This window comes from Atta cephalotes (assembly GCF_000143395.1).
Source record: "Atta cephalotes unplaced genomic scaffold scaffold00079, whole genome shotgun sequence".
NCBI lineage: Eukaryota > Metazoa > Arthropoda > Insecta > Hymenoptera > Formicidae > Atta > Atta cephalotes.
The window spans coordinates 306964-315384 of NW_012130143.1; the positions used below are offsets into that span (position 1 = coordinate 306964).

The following is an 8421-nucleotide window of genomic DNA, read 5'->3' on the forward strand; positions in this document are numbered from 1 at the left end:
TACTTACTTCTCTCTCTCTCTCTCTCTCTCTCTCTCTCTCTCTCTCTCATTTGTAGACTCTATAGACAGATAGTTTAAAAAGAGAAAGTCTGTGCTCAAAAACTTAATAAAATTGCAACGTGTTCGACCGCCTCCAACGGTTTTCACATTGATTCCAGGTCGGTGGCATAACATTTCCTTAGAATTCGCCTGCTAACCCATAAATCGGTACGTTACACCGTCACCGAAGGGGTAGAAAAAAAATCGAAAGACGCAGAGGCGATATAGAAAAGCCAGAGGGAAAAAAGAGAGCAAACGACAAGGAGGCATCAGCGCAGAGAGGGAACATTATAATGTTAAAGGGATGCTACCTAGCTCTGGAAGAGCGAGAACGAGACGGAAGACGCTTTGGAAAGCCGGCGCAAAAGGGGAGAAATTAAAATGTAAAAGGGATGATGTGCGTGGAAAACGGAGCCTGCTCCTCACCACGCCGCTTCTCCATTTTTCCCTTCCTCCAGCTATACTTTTCTCTTTCTTTCACTCTCTCGCGATCCATTCTTCCTCCTCTCGCCCGCGTCAGCCCCGTTTCTCTCTGGTAATCGACTAGCCCGCTCGCTCTACTTACAAAGGAGGGGATTTTGCTAGGAAATTAAAATTAAAAGGGGCGGCCCGCGTTGTTGGTCGAAGGGTTGCACGTGTTCCTTGGTGCGCGAGAAAAGATATGCGAGCCTTGGTTCATCAGACATACTTTTGCTTCGCATCATGAAACAAGTAGTACCCACGCAAAATTCTTGTGTGTCTCGCTTAACATCTAGTCAGCATTTAATATATTTTTGTAGGCGAACATCAAATTTTTGATGAAGTACATTGGTGAGTATTATCGCTTCATTAAAAAAAGATTCCTTGCTTGCTCAGTAACAGTAGTAAAAATTCAGGAAAATGGCACGAAATGACTGACGCAGAATTTTCTTCTTACAACAAAGTTCTATTCTTCTCAAATACAATTCAACCAGTCAGATATTGCAGAAAATTTAAATTAGAAGACATAATCTATAAAATTAATTAATGATTAGAATTAATCGTGAATCAAATAATAAATATTTCGTATATATTTCTCCCCACGTTATTTCTTTCTGAAGGAAACATTTTCTCCTGATTTTCCGCAATCTTCCCGAAACTCGTTGATTAGCGTTGAGTGACCCGAAAGAAGTTCTTCGCTCGAAAAATGCGAACAAATATTTTCAGAACTCGAATAAGAGCTTCTTCTCGATTGCATCGGGATTATCTCAGCTACAGATGACACCGATCGCTGGGGGTAAGTGTATTCCTTCGTCGAAAGGAACGTGGTTCACAATGGTTACAGGTGATCTTCTCTGCTTGTGAGAACATTCCCACAGCATCCCTACGACTTGTCACCCCTTCCTCTCCTCTATTCCGGATAAACTCCGTTCTTTTTTGATGACTCTTCCCCTTTCCATCCCTCCTCCCTCTCGTTCTTCCTGCGAAGCATCTCTTCGGAACGGAAGGTGCTATAGTTGCACGGTTGCACCCCTTCCGGGGATCGACGCTGTGGCCCAAATAAGTTCACCCCTCGATCGGTCCGGGGATCGTATAATAGGAGACGGTTAGGGACATATATTCTCTTCCGGGTTACACTGCGAGATACCGCTCGAGTGCGTGCACATGTGTACGCGAGCTGGAAGCGGGAAACATTGGGCGGCATAATGCGCGTTCGCGGCGGGACGCTATTGTGCTGTAGACAGAACGACCGGCAACAGGAGCCATCCCTGGCACTCATCTTTACCTGAAGAATCGGAAGCGAGAAATGCCGCGAATTCGCTCTGTCCTAATAAGAGAATTAGTGATTTTTTTTCTTATGTTCTCTGAGCGAATACAATTCTGAATAAATTGGCAGTCTTTTAGAGGTGTGGCAGTGAAAAGAATTATTGATATTGGCAAAACTTGTTTGCGTCAATGTAACAAATAAAAAATAGATATCGATATCGCTGGGTATACATAAATTAAGAATAAATCAAGTTAGCTGTCGCTTTTGCTATTATTTTGGAAAATACGTTTACAAATATTCTCTGATGTATCTCTCTTATATCTCTGAAAGTATTTGAAATATTGTCCAATGTTAAATAGCGTTGTTAACAACAGTTGTTTACAATGCTACAACTCGTTCCCAAATATACGTTACTATTAATCTTTTTTTTTTACTGCATACATAATAATCATAATTTATTATTAAAACAATTAAGTAAAAGAATCTTATTTTCGATCAAAGCGGGTCTTAATGCTAATATTTCTTTCAGTGCGAATTCATATACAACATCAAAATTATTAATATTTTTATGAGATGCTTATTAGCATCAAAATTATTAAATTGCTTGCTAATTTAATACGTGATATTATTATTCCAGTTTTTCATAATTTTTTAAAATTGAAGATTTTGATGCGCAGATTGTAGAATTGAATATATGTACATACATAAATTTATATTGAAATGAATACTTAAATACTAACATCCGCTTCGACAGAAAATAGGATTATTTCTCTTAATTGATTTATTCTTGTTTCTTAATAATTTATTTTTAGATTTATTCTTGTTTCCTAATACGAATTATAATTATTATTATAAAAATCATAGTACTTTAGTTAAGTAAATTATTAAACCATTTTATAAAATAACAAGATCTGTATAATTTTGTTTTTAATGTCAAAAAACTTTATTAAATGTTTTTAAAATTAATTTTATTTAATCGTAAGATATGTTTGTTAATAAAAACATATTTCAATTAAAATCATGATAATTTGTTTGGACAATATTCATTAATTATAATAAACAGAAAATTGTAACTTTTTCTTATTTTTGTATATAAAATTAGTTTATCAAAAAAATAGGCAATGCTATATTTTTAATGAAGTGAGTACAAGTTAAAAGATGCGGTTCCAACACTTTCAATCTCTCATTGCGAGGACCTGTTTTCATATAAATAAATGCGCGGACGTTTGGAACAGGTGATGCCAGATTTTCCCTTTCATCGGTCAGGATGAATTGATCCCTTCTACAAGGCACAAAGGTCGATCGCTGTGAAGAATTGACTCGTTTCGGAACTAGAACTCGAATTGACGACCACTGACGCTCTGACCCTAGGTGTTCGACTTCCGGTTTCTCATCTGGACCTCTGACCATCGAACAGGTCCCTGTCAAAGTCCCATTAGGGTATCGTTTCATAGACGACGACCATATGATGAAGCAATGAAAGTTGACGGGAACATACCTCGTTCTTAAAAAGCAGAACTTGACATTTCCTCAGTCTGGATGGTTCTCAGATTGCTCTAAAAATTGAACTGACATATCAAATCTTATGAATTATATTTTCTATATTTTCTAATATCATTAAATCTTACAAAAATTTCTGAGAGAAACGAAAGCATCTGTGTCAACAAATATTCGAATATCTAATTGTAAGATATATTAACAATACATATATAAAATTAATTTCGAACATTTAATGAAATTTCTCAAAGTTTAAAACAAAAAATTACAAATCTTATTATTTTTTATAAAATGATTTGATAATAATTACTTAACTAAATGTAAATTTATGATAAAAATATAAAAATGATGAATCAATTAATAACAAAATATTCATTTCTAAATATGTATATGTGAAACAAATTTCCTCAAAACCATTTAATATTTTTATTTAAAAAATTGTTCACGTGTTAAAATCAAAATCGCGATTTTTCTTGAAAGTGAAATTGACTTATTTAAAGACAACAAAATGAAAAACAGCATAAAACTGATTACAAAGTCGAGAGATGAAGCTTCACTATGTCTGGATTTAAAATGCGAGGAATTCTATCTGAGGATTTCATTCATGTGTCACGTCGTCTCTGGTCATCTCTTAATTCAAACTGGTATCCGTACATGGGCCGGATATACTACAGCCTCGGCTTTTTGAAATCTGACATACTATTTTTTGGCATATGGACACAATGTTAAGATCTATACAAATAATAATATAAAGCGTACATCTATGAGAAAATTTAAATACTTTCAGAGAAAAATAGCCATGAATTTAGCATCAAAAAGAAAAAACATACGAGATTAAACACAAGGAGAGGCTAAAATTTAATTAAATTCAGATAGAATTTTGCTACTTTTAGAAAAAACGACAGGAGTAGCAAATCTTTATACTAAAATCTTTCTCTAAGGATTAAGTACTCAAACTGTGTAAGTCGAATGATGGAAACGGCGGCACGAATAGTGGCAAAAGAAGAAGCTATCAAGATAGCTTGTCTCCGTAACAATATTTATTTCTCGCGATCCAATCTTATCACTATTACTTATCGTTCAGAGAGCTCCTATCTCTAACAAATTTATTCTCGTTCAATCGCCGCGGATCAATGCTCGATGCCGCCACGAAGTAGTTGCCAGAGTCGTGCTCGAAATGCCCATAAATACTACGACAAATGGTACCTCGCAGTAACCGGACTAATTACTCGCCGAATCCGATCCCTCGATCGTGAGTTCTGATCCGTATTGCAGTACGAGATATACTTTGCGATAAAAGCGGTTACCATGAGTTAAAAGAGCGACCGGTGATAATCAGAGAGGTCACCCCGTGGGACCTACGGGGGTCATCGCAGTCGAGGGAAGACTGATCGGCCGGGCTCACGAGAGAGTCTGGTCGCGCGAGTTCGTCCTCGGGCCGGAAACACGCTCCACTTCGCGAGTGATCGGTGTTCAGCACGCGCATCACAGATTGTCCGGTCGTACAAGTTGCTTCAACGAGCGAAAGCATGTCACCGTCAAGGTGGAAGTTTCGCCAACGGTCACTTTTCTAGGATCGGTCAGGGTCAACGGTGAACGCGTGGACGATACGACAGAAGGTTTTCAAAATCTGGTCTGGTTGGATAAACAGGATCGGCACGTACCGGTGACCTCTTCATTTCGAGCTAGTTACCCGCGTTATTCGCTCTTTCGTTGCGTTGGGTCATGTGTCAACGAACTGCTGGTTGAAAAGTGTTACTAATAATCAAGGGAGCGAATGGTAGATTGTAGATAGTGAGAACTTTAACAAAGAGGAAACTTGTAATGTAGATTATTCTTATTGTTAACATTTTTATTATTTGATATCTTATAATATTACACCTCTTGCAATGGGATTTCGCAATGTAATTCACAAAGATGTCTTCCATGTGAAAAATATTTCACTTTGCCATCAATAATCATGAATACGTCACTAGTACTTTCTTTCGATATAATTTTTGATGTTTTTCATTAGAAATAATAAATAATAAAGAATATTAAAGTATGTGTCGATTTTACAAATCTTCTTATAATTTTTTTCATTTCTTAATTGATTGCAATGTTTTATGACTATTATTTTCATGACATCGAAATTATGCGACAAAATAAGACATCAGAGCCGAATGTGACTAAGATCCCAGTTATAAGATGAGACGGTTGCAAGACAAGATTGGCACGTTCCTCGTTTGATGTCTGGTGATTTGGTCTTTCGACTGAAGACGGGCGGTCTTTCCGGGTGTCTTTCCGGTCAGTCAGGGTCATGTGTCGTCGGATTATGAGGTGGCCAGCGCTGCTAATGGTTGTACGATGATCTTGACCCGTGAGACACGAGCGTGTAATCCGCCACGCTGGCTAGGGTTGTAGGTCACTGCGACAGGGTCTCTCTTTCTCCAAACAAGTAATAAAAGCAGATATGTGACTGCAAATACAACGTAAATTAGCGACAGCCTAGTGTTAGGCCATTCAAAATTTATGACATTCTCAACAATATCTGAGAAATACAAGAAAGTTTAAAACGATTTGCTTCTTTTAGATATATAATTTCTTTGTCATGTGAATTTTCTATAAAGAGTCACAAAAAATTTGAAACTATATAAGAAACACAAGATTATAATGCAATAGATAAGTTTAAATTCTAATAATAAAAAATAATAACATAAATTAACAAGATACTTGACTTAAAAGTCTTGAAAAGGTCTTCGCGGATGCTGAAAACAACGATGAGTCCAAGTAAACAAAGTCATTGTCTCGCTGATGATACGGATTAAAAGTAAGCAGCTGTTTCAGATGGTAGGCAGGGAATGATGCCGTCAGCTGACGAAGGGTGGGAAAATAGAAACGCACAGTAGAGTCGTCCTCAGCCGAATCGGATGCTGCAAGGGAGTGATCTTTCGCGTTCAGTGACGTCATCGATTCCGACGTGGCAGCTGTTGCCTTCTGACCGTACCTACCCCAAGATTGATTGCGAGATTAGTCCAAGTATCTTCGTTAGTGAAGGGGTTCTAGTTTGGTCCACACCGGCAAACTAATACTTATCTTGAGACCAAAAGATCACTTTCGCAAGCATAAACTATTATCCATTTTTGGACTATTTTAGCTTTTGTTTCACAATACACATCAAATAATCCCATATTAAGGATTAGAAAATGAGAGAAATTGTAAAAAATTGACATTATTATTATAAACTTAAAAACAAGGATTTAAAAATTATTGCAAGTTTGATTTCGATTTTAATCCTTAATTATAATTTGAATGAAAATTGAAAATGGAAAATTGGAAGTTTAATTCAGATTACGACTTTGATCGTAATCTGAATTAAAACTGTAATGTGTAAATAAAAAAATAGCGACATGCAAGTTGGCCAGAGATCGAAAACTTGAAGCCTTGTATTCCTGATAAGTGCCCACGTCTTCTAAAACTGCCGTCATTGGAGACAAGATTGTTGCTCGTTAACAAAATAGCCTCAAAGCCACATACGACGTACGATTTCGTAAGATTTTTCAAGTGTCCAGATGATAAACGATCGCCATACGTGCGAACGCATGTCCACGTGGATTTTCGCGAGCGCCAAGCCTTTCGGAGAAATGAACCTGTTGCGGAGCTTTATGAGCAGCATTAACATACTTCGTCGTGTTTTGCGTGAGCTGTGGCCGCCGCGGGCTTAAGTGCATCATGGACGGTGAAAATATTTCATTACATTAGCGCAAAGAATGAAAAAGAAAAAGAGGTGGAAAGAAGCGTTTACTGCTATCTCTCGGAATTATTCTTCTCTACAATATATGCAAGCAACACGCGCAAACAAAATGGAATCCAATTTCTAGGATTATCCAAAAATAAATGCAATCATAAATTTTGTGTTTACGATGAAACATTTGCATAGACGTCGATAGCATCAAAAAGTATTATATTTTTTTTTAACGAAGTTTTTTTCTTTTCTTTAGAAATCAGAATCGGTAAAACTCACGTACGTGAAACATACATAATTAAGGAAAATAAAGTTTTGTGACCCTACATGAATTTGAATATAATCTCTTACTCACAATTCTATACCTTTCAGAAAAAAATTATTGTAAGTGCCAAAAAAAATTACAATGCTTTTATAACAATTTTAAAGTTGTAATGGAGTTATAAATTTTAAAGTTGTAATAGAGTTAATTTTTTTATTAAAATTGTTGAAAAAAATGATTTATTGTATAACAACGTATTAATGAATGAGAGAAAGTTTCTAAAGTAATTATTTAAATATATATAAGTAGATTAATCTCTTTCGGAAAAAATAAACCATTTAGCAAGAGAATTGAACTATAAATATTGATGACATAAATATGATTAACAATTCGACTCGGTTTTTCTCAAGTGTAGTCGATTTGATTTTCGTGTGGCATCATCCTTTCGGTATCTTTCCTGTCAAAAGCAACTCTGTCCGTAAACTTCTCTGGAGCTTCAACTGAGCGAAGCCCAGTCATCCGTCTCGCTTCGCCGAAAGCATTCTGCGGACTTTCCTGCACTAAGCCTCACGATAACGCCGACGTCACGTTCTCGACGACTGCGAATAGCGGCGAGGTTTCAGCTTTCGATGCATCAGTTCGCGCGCGTGTGCATACGAGCTGGCAAGTATTGTTTGCACAAGGATTCCAAGCTGTGAAAATAATTGTGTGCCGAGCGAAAGACAGAGAAACCGCGAAGACCGAGTGGAGATGGCAAAGGGGGAGGAAGGGAAAAAACGGTTCCCAGGATTCGAATAGCTTCGTATGTCTCCTATAAAGAGAAGATTGTTCTGGCTTCATTCCGTTCGCGGGGGGATAGATGAGGCGAAGGGTCTTTTCTTCGTGGCTTCGCGAAGGGTGACTGAGAGAGGGATGCTGCTACTGCTACTGCTGCATCTGCCCCTTTGGTGTAATGATATCTGAAAAAAGAACTACTGCATTCAGCGAGACTCCAGGCCATCAATTTGCCTCCTAAATAGGATTCGACGAAGCATGTCTCTTTCTTTTTCTTTATTTCTCTCTCTCTCTCTCTCTCTCTCTCTCTCTCTCTCTCTCTACGTCTACTTCCTACGTACGTACGTACGTACGTACGTACGTACGTACGTACGTACGTACGTACTACTCTCTACGTAC

General features: G+C 37.3%; 1 pseudogene; it reads left to right on the plus strand.

Annotated features, from left to right (window-relative positions):
• Positions 1-8421, plus strand: part of LOC105624446 — a 29704-nt pseudogene that overhangs the window by 20068 nt on the left and 1215 nt on the right.